Source organism: Pinus tabuliformis, chromosome 6 (assembly GCF_031772625.1).
Source record: "Pinus tabuliformis cultivar Carrire ecotype Pingquan chromosome 6, CPIR1, whole genome shotgun sequence".
NCBI classification, from domain to species: Eukaryota; Viridiplantae; Streptophyta; class Pinopsida; order Pinales; family Pinaceae; genus Pinus; species Pinus tabuliformis.
Window position 1 is genome coordinate 1684284460 of NC_142292.1, and position 9860 is coordinate 1684294319.

General features: G+C 35.8%; 1 pseudogene; it reads right to left on the minus strand.

Annotated features, from left to right (window-relative positions):
- Positions 1 to 324: 324 nt before the first annotated feature.
- On the minus strand, positions 325 to 9351 carry LOC149265432 (uncharacterized; annotated as a pseudogene).
- Positions 9352 to 9860: the final 509 nt, after the last annotated feature.

Genomic DNA, 9860 nt, shown 5'->3' on the forward strand with positions numbered 1-9860 from the left:
ACTTGACACTCTGGTGCTGGATATAGGAAGCAATTCAATTCTTTTGCTACCTTACAATGAATAAAATTGTGGGTGCTTCCTGAATCAATCAACACTATTACCTTTTTCTTCTTGATTTGTCCTTCTATCTTGATGGTTTGAGGAGTGGTAATTCCCGCCAATGCATTACAAGATATGGTCGGATTTATTTGTTCTTCATCTAGGCTTTGTTCCTGGAGTATATCCTCTTCTTTTGACCTTTCTTGCTCCTTTTCTTCTTCCTCTTCACAATCTATGTAGAATAATTTCTTCTCAGCACACTTATGACCTTTAGTGTATTTGCTATCACAACTGTAACAAAGCCCTTTTGCTCTTTTTTCTTCCAATTGTTGTGGTGTCAACCTTATAGGTTGTGGAAGACTAGGGGCAACAACACTTCCGTCTTTATAGTTGTGAGTGGTATGCTTCCTGGTTGCCATAATTTTGCTTTCCATTTTTCTTGCTAACCTGAATGCCTTCTCTAATGAATCAGGTTCCCAAAGGCGAACATCATGTTGGATATTATCCTTTAAAGACCCTATGAACACATCAATCCTATGCTCCTCTGGAATATCTTTTACCCTTATGTTCAATTTTTGGAACTCCTCAATGTGCTCCATTATTGAACCCTTTTGTTTGAGACTTATCAATTGGCTAAAAAAAGTGTTGCTTTTTGTATCCTCATAATGTGCTATCAATTCTTCCGTAAAAATTGCCCAAGTGATAAATTGTTTACGAGAGCAAAGCCATTGATACCATACAAACTGATTTGGTTCCAAATATAAAGTTTCCATACGTACCTTTTGTGTGTTTTGCACATTATTGAGATCGAAGAATTGCTCCATCTGTAATATCCATGTGGCGGGATCCTTGCCATCAAACTTCCTCATATCGATTTTTGGAATATGGTGAGTCTTCGATCCAACATTAGCGTCTATGGAATCATGATTAACATTTCTTTTGTTCTCATCATGAGTTTCCTTTAGTACCCTTTCACCCTTAGGGACCATTTCTTGTAGCAACTTATTCATATTTATCTTCAATTCGTCCATGTCTGTCTTCAAATCTATCTTCAAATCATCCATCTTAGCTTCCACGTCAATCATATTAGCTTCTACGCCTTTCTTTAAATATTCCATCTTAGCTCCTACACCTTTCTTTAAACCATCCATCTTAGCTTCTACATCTTTCTTTAAACCATCCATCTTAGATTCTGTTCCTTTTTGTGCAAGGGACAGTTGTTGCACTTGGTCTTGTAATTTTGATATATCATGTTGCATTTCTTCCTCTTCTTCATGAGTCATGCTAGAGCTTTCAGGTTCCTTACTAGGTGTTTGCATTTTCTTTCCTCGGGGCATCAGTTACCGATAATAATGCTCTACTATGCCCTTTGAATTCCTTCAAAATAAATTTTCAAACCAAGCTTAAGCAAAAATTTAAGAAAATCTACACACCTTTTTTCACTTTGTAGGAGCTCGATATTGCCTCTGATGTATCTCTGTACTTTCCAATCATCTAGTTCTGAATTTGTGACCTGTAGTAGCCCTCTGTGTCCTCTTTCCAATGCCACAAGTCTGACCCAAATTGGATTCTCCAAGGAAGAGTTATGTGAAATCTCCCACAGTGACTTGCTTATAGACTAGTTCAGTAGAGCGAACTTGTACGACGTGCCACGAGTCACTGTTTTGAACTTTTGATCTGAAACATGCATACAAGAAACTACAGTCCGTCCTCTTTCTGTACCTTCTTACGAAATTTCAATCTGATCCCCAGAGAGAAAGTTATGACGATTTCCCCAGGTCACCTGTTTTGAATGTAATTCAGGAGTCTGCAAAAAGACCAACTTCCTCAGATCATATCTCCGCAAATATCGCGCGAAAAGCTCTGAAATTTAGACCCAAGGTTCAGCGCGATTTCTTCTCAAATGGGTTTTTTTTTCGACTTCTGAAACATCACAGAAAAAAAGTTATAGCGAAAATGCCACGATGACCTGTTTGGAGCAGCGAAACCCTAGAATCCAAAGCTCTGATACCAAATGTTATGAAACCAGCTCAAGAAAAGATAGAAAAGATAGATCAACGCCTTAGAATTCAGCCTCTTCGAGGGGGCAACCTCCTTTACATTACATAAATGAACAATTCTTGGATGATTCAAATGACAAAACCTCCTTTCTATATATAGGAGTCTAAGGAGTCACAATATAATCCAGCCGACCTAACAATAATAATATAAAGCCACAAAAATAACAATAGAGGGATTCTATGGGGCACAGTAATAACAATATGGGGGCAATAGGGGCACAACAATATTAATAAGGGGTATAACTACAATAGTAATGGGGTAATCACTAGTATTATAGGGACCCAACAAAAGGTGGCGTCACTAAATGTGTAGGTATTGTGGTGACATTCAAGGTCCATCATGAATAATGATTATAATGATGGATAGTGACTGTCACCATTTCATATGAACAACACCGATTTATTGTGATGGACTTTTCATGGCCATCACTATTAATTCATATATATGGTGACGTTCATTGACCATCACCATTTCATATGAACAACAAAAATTTATGGTGATGAACCTTTCATGGCCGTTACTATTGATACATATATATATGGCGGCGTTCTTTGACCGTCACCATTTCATATTTTGGTGAGGATAAAAAAATGTCACCATAAGCTTATCGGTGATGGTCAAAAGAGACTTCATCACCAAAAACTAATCGTCGCTATTTCATATCAATATCAGGGCACGATGGAATCGAACCACCAACCTTCTACTTGCAAAGCAGGTGCTCTTCCATTGAGCTAGCACCCTTTAAAAAATTAGACCTTGAAACTTTATAGATTGTAAATTCTACAACTTTCAACAAATTATAAAACTTTGTAAAGACCTAGAAAATCTCTTACTAAACAAATAAAATAGCATCGAAGTTGTAGGTCCCTACCTATTGGTTATGGAAGTTATGAAAAGTGGGTGGAAGGAAAAATAAGTACATATAAGATACTAAATATGTTTAGTTGAATACTCAATTAGAAGTGAAACTTTGAAGATATTTATAACCTATAAATGACCTATAATTATCAAACCTAAAATATGCAGTTACATCAAATATTGATTTCTCACCTTGTGAATCATGTAAATATGTTGTAACTGATTTGCATGCCAAAAAGTAAGAGAAATGAATATTCATGATCGAATTATGACTAATGACCTACATGCTTGAATCCTACTGGCTATGGAGTCTAGAAAACTAATTGGGAGTGCTTCTCATTATTAATTAATTCAATATGTCAAAATACAACAATCAACAACAATGATCCTAAAATGTAACCAATAAACATATCTTAAAATTGTAAGTACAAAAGTTTAGCTAATATCTGTAGTGCACACTAGGATACACAACAAAAAGTAACACCTACACTCCATAATAAATAAATAAATTAATACTACAATTTCTTTAGCACTTAACTTGAAATAGAGAAGCATAAATCACATTAGTATAAAGTAAAAAAAAACAAAACAAAACAAAACAAAAAAAATTCATTGCAAGGACATCAAAGCACTTATTTTCACTTTGTAGCAAAACTATTCCATTCCATACATTACCATATCTATCTCATCATTACTAGTTTTCATTTTCACTTCCATCTCATTCTATTTTATTTCCATTCCATATTCATCCTTGTTCATTTTTAATAACTTTTCATTAAACCCTATCCACTCGAGAAAAAATTCCATCTAATTGTTCACCAACAAGATAATTTTGCAAATTCTATTTAGTTCTATAGGGATCCTATAGGATCGAGGAAAAGCTACAAGTAATTGAAATTTTCATATTCAAGCATTCCAATTTTAAACAAAATATCCTAGAGGCATGATTTATACTGAACAAAAAATGAAAATTTGGAGTATCTCAACTTCCGCATGGTACCCTGTACCTCCATAGGAATCCCTATAGGTAGCCATGTAGCAGCTTCAACATATAAAATGCAACATTGTACATAGTATAAATCACACCATTATTCACTATGGGGCTCATGTCTTACGCGTAAGAAGTGACATGAAGAGATTATATAAATGTTCTTGGAATTGGCAGAGATACCATAGTCATGTGAGACAATCAATGATATTCATCAAAAAGATGACACAGTGTCACGTCACCAACGAAGGATAAACGAGAAAAAATAGAGTTTAACCAAAGAGTTTATTAAGTAATTTGAAAGGATATCTAAAGACAATACATTACTAAAGGTTATGATTATATTCTCGGTGTTGATCCATTTCATTTTCACCACCCTTTTTTCTCAAGCATGCCTGCATGCCATTTTACTTCTTGTCAATTTTCTACAAGAAGAATAATTATTTCTACGGAATTAGTTACATGAACGACTATAAGATTGAAATGATCTATAAGAAAATCCAGATAGGAAGTACAATAAGTTCAGTAGAATAAAAGCACAACAATGGAAAGTCATTTCGTTTTGTTTTCCCTCTTCCTTGACTTTTTTTGGGATTCTTCTACTACAATTGTTGCTAGAATGCATATGTTGATTGTTCAAAATTTAAAACCCTTCCTATAAGAATTTCCATAAACAAAACTACAAGATACTAAAATCAAGTTTATAAGGAAAGGAAAAACAAAGATAAAATAGTAGGATAACCCCCTTCCTTTCCAAAAACAACCTTCTATGTGTTCTTCTATGGAATGGGAGTAGGGTTTAATGGAAGAAAGCCCACAAAAGCTACTAGATTTTATCAGAATATTAGGGCTGTAAACATTTTTTTAGAGAAGTCGATGGTTGGGGTATTTTAAGAAGATATTATGATGATGATGATGCGGCCCTTGAATTTTCCTCAACTTTCAGAACTACAGGGGGGAAAAGTATGTGACTGCAGTGAGAAGCAATACATAAGGACTACCACTAAATATTGGAAAGATTTTAAAGTTGATATTGAGAGGCATGAAATCATCTAACAACAATTATTCTTTACCTTTTTGGGCTTAGATATCATTTTCATATTTTCTACTTGAACTGGATGAATGAAAGCCATGATTGAACAAAAAAATGGAAACAAAGGCAATGTTGAGAAGCCAAACTCAAACTCTGCAACAAACACAATATTATATTAGTCCCCAAAAGCATACAATTTAGTACACATATCAAGCTAAAATTTATATAAAGTCCATGAAATAACAAAACCTAAAATAACAACAATACAACTCATGAAAGGAGCTTTTCTTTACCAAATATGAATCTTTTCCTTTTCTTGAGTCACACTTACTACTTTTATGCCCTAGTGTCACATTTTCTTGAGCCAAAGCATGTAGTCATCTCAGGGCCCAAACCACTTAGAAAACAAGAAATAAAACAATCAAGCAGCCAAAAAATGTATTGGATTTTGGATATGCAGAGACAAACTGAAATATGTTGAAGCACAACAAATGCATCCCAACATATATCCTCTTTTTGTTAAACAATCATGTTCTTTTAGGACACTTTCCACTCATAATAATTCAAAATCATGCCAGCAAAAAAAACAAACTCCAAGCCTATCACACGAAGAATAAATCTCCTTGGAGTTACCAAATCTTGTACAACACAATGGTTTTGATTTCAAGTCAATGTTATAATATACAGCCAAACTAATAAAACATACATCAAAATACATCAAAATTTGAAGTAAAACAGTGAATTTAAAAACTCTAACATACACCACAAAACTCTATGATAAAAGAAAAAGAAAATATGGCAATCAACATTGGCTCAAATAGAATCCACCATGAGATGAGCTCTAACCGGCAGCAAAGAATAGAAAGAGATATGCAAAACATCCTGATCTCGTGATGAATGCATAAGTAAGAACAATATTGAAATGAAAATAACAAAGCCATAAGATAAAATGACAACCTAAAACTAAATATGGACTACCAATTCATTCTGAGTTTTCTCCACTTCTTGCGAACACCTTTTTACCTAACCGCTCTCATACAATTCAATATTTTCTGGAGTGCTTATTTGCACATAGCTTAACAACTGGTAATTTAATAGTAAAATAAGTTAAGATAACATCTTTTGAATATGAAACACATGCTAAAATGTACTCTGTAAACCATGTGCCCTTTATGCCCATGACATCTTGCCCACAATTTCCCTCACATATAGTAATCGTACACCATAATTATAACACAAATTTTCTCTATGATTTGGCCAACCTAATTTTAACTACATACTTAATACCAACTTGTATCCTCAATTACCACAATGACTTATTTTTATTCTCATCACATCCCATAAAGCAAGAAGCCAAGGTATTTGATTATTCAAAAGGGTACCTTTTGAAAAGTAGTTACAAGAAACTAAAAACAAGACACAAAATGCTAGAAACAAGTTATTTTGCAAGCCTTGCTCCAAACTTATTCTCATCAATTTCCAGAGAAAGATGTTAGAAGAAAAATAATAAAAGAGATCCAAAGAAAAATGTTAGCAGATTCATAAGTGGTGTTTGACATATACTGGAAAACAAAAGATTAAAACAAACATTTAAAATATATATAAATACAATTGAAAATGAACTAAAACAAATGGGAGAAGAAGAATAAGAATGAGCACAAACCTAGGATGTGTAGTAAGACTGCATGCCAGTTAGAACTCTTGATGATGGAGATGTCCCTTGGAGTTTACTTTGATGAAATGTAAGGGGGAAATGACTTGCTCCATCATATGGAGTAGTTTGGGAAACGAATGAACTTGAATAAATCCCATAGTGAGATGTTGCACCTCCAAAACTACTATATGAGTGACTTCCATATCCGGAGGATCCATATGGACCAAGACCATAATTCCCTGCACCTATTGATGCCTGACCAGAAGTTGTTCCTTGGAGAAGAAGTTGGCGGCCCAAGTCTAACAGTGTTGAAGAGTTAATGAATAAGGGAGGTTTATTGCAAAAAGGTCTATAGACAAACTTGGTAGTGCTACATCACTTAATCCACATATGGATTTAGACTGGTAACTGGTACTGATGTTGGGTTCACAATATTCTGATTACCAGTAAGTGGCAGGTTGAATGGCCCATGACCCAGTCCACCATATTGTGAAACATGATTTACATCACCTTTATCCTTCAAATCAGGAACAACTTGGCCCTGGTTTGCTGCAACTTTCTGCTTTTTCCCTTCAAATGCTAATTTACAAAAAAGTTGATGCCCATCTATTGATTTAACAACTTCTTCTAGGGTTGAATTTGTTGCTTCAATTATTTTGTAAAGAATAAGGGGGTATCCTTTAGACTTACCAGTTTGTCTGTCAACCACCAGGGCCTTCTTCAATGTCTCCATAAGGAGAGAAAAAATTAGTCATTCTAGCATGTTGCATGTGTTCAGGAACATTACCCACATAGACCCTTCTTAAGTTAGGATCCATTGTAGCTGGTTGAAAGGGATTAGCTGGTTGTATGGGTTGTACAGGTACCATGGGTGGAAGAAGGTGTTGTTGGAGTTGAAAGGGAATAACTGGTTGTATGGGTTGTTGAAGGAGTTGGTTCAACTACGATTGTTGCTGCCCAACAGAAGCTAGATTATGAACAACCACTCTATCATCAATCATATTGATGCGTTCTTCCAACACACTCAAGGAACAATCAACATGTTTATATGTGATAAATCCAACATGTTAGAGCCTAGATTTGCCTCAGGCTAAAAAGGCAAGCTTCTAGGTTCAACATCAAACCACGCTCAGCCTCGTAGCTAGCCCTACGAGGACAGGAGAGGGCTCTCTCCGGGTCAACTCAGTAAAAATACTCAATAGGGTCTGAGATGACTTAAAATGAGAACTGATTTTAGGCTAGTAAATAGATATGAAAGAGAGGTAATTGATTGAATGACTGAATTTTTTGGGCTGTATGTGACCAAAGAACAGCAGTAGCTGAGAAATTAACTCAAAGATACAGATTTTTTCGTGAGGCAAGATAGGCATGAGGTTTCGCAATCAAACTGAAATGATATGGAGTGCACAGACTGTTGAGAAGCTAAAAAGGGCATATATAATGAATCCTTTTCAGACAGAAGAAGACACACAGAGGATGAATGTTTTTCCCAGGCAGAGCAATAAACTGAATTCTACCTTTCTTACTTAAAAACATTCAGCTGGAAACGATTATAAATGAACTGAAAACATAACAATTTACTCATGAAACAGTAAGAAGAACATATGCTAAACTCACACCACATGGATCTCAGGAATCAGAGCTGCATCATTTCATTAAAATCTCTGCCAAAACTGTACAATGAAAGCGCTAGGTTTGTCCTCCACACTGCTCCCAGAAATTCCAACCCTTTACAAATGCTTTACAATACAATAAATAAGCTCCACTATGAGAAAACAAATTGATCCAAATGGGGAGCTATTACAACCGAAATTATAAAATTAGAGAAAGATTCATCCATCCGTTCTAAAGACAGAACAGCGTTACATTTTTTTTAGCTGAAAATATCTGATGGCCAATAAAAAGGTGTAGCATGGATCCCATTAAATCGTGGCTAAAGACAAAAAAGGCAATCCGTTTCCTATCTTTCTGCATCTGCAAATATCTCTGTCTTATATTTAGTTTTTTTTTATCTTTGACTTTCCACTTTACATTTACCTTTTGAATCTGGGTCGATCTTTCACTGCTAACCTATTCTTATTCTTGCTCCTATCCCTTGACTCTATTTTCTTTGGCATTTCATCCCCTGAAATTTCAGGTGCACCGGTGACATCTGCTTGGGTTGCAGTCTTTTTGCTTCATGGGCTTCCAACAATTTGAATTCTCTTTCCATCATATGGATGCATTCCACTTCAGTCATCTTAGCAATTTGATGCTGATATTTGAAAGGTGGTTCAAGAAGCAAGTAATTTTTTTTTGAACAAATACAACAGGAACACCTGGAACCTGCCAGAACTTTTAACGGAGACCACCATCCTGAGTTGCAACGAAGAAGTGCTCTGGATTATCTGCACCAACCATAGCCTCAAGGCACTCTGCAACACTTTTAAGTGACTCATGATTGCGCCTTGCTGTCGTGAATCTACGAATTGCCAACACGGTTCCAGAAAATGACTCTCCCAACATTTTCAGCTCCTCAATGACACATCTTGTGACAAAAACCTTGACATGTCCACCCAAAAGGCCAGAGAGAGCCTCATTGACTGTACCGAGACGAGATTCCAGCATATGGTGAATGAATGTGCCATCACATAATGCTTTGTAGGGCTCCCTGAATGCAAAGCAGGCTTTTTAAAACCTCACAGTTCTCCGGTTTTGCTTCTGATTCTTTACCCTCATCTTTCATCAAAGGCTACCATGCAAACTAGCTTTCAAACTCATTATGATAAAGCTATATGTCCTCTTCAAAAAATCGAGACTGAATGGAAGCAAAAAAAAAAATGCCTTCTCTGAAAAATCGCCCCTGAATCACGCCTATGTTTGCAAAAGGGATATACATGGGCGCCTTGAGATTATAGTAACTTAGCAATCAGAATCAACCTTGTGCCATAAAAGTACAGATCTGACTTCACCATATTATGTGTAGCGTTTGAAAATGGCCAAGATAAATGCCTCTGCTCCAGACCATCATGATCAAACTACCCAGCATCAGAAAACGTTCCAAAATTAGAGCCTTGAACGGAAGATTCTAATTGCGACTACGAACCACAACATCATCTGAGTTTGGTTCATCGATATTGTAATTTGCACTCCATGGAGGAACGGTTGCGCATTCTAACATCCATGATGGATCTTTTGATGGTGTAACCGGAGAGGATGAAACGCACGTAACCTGTGAAGTGCAGCAA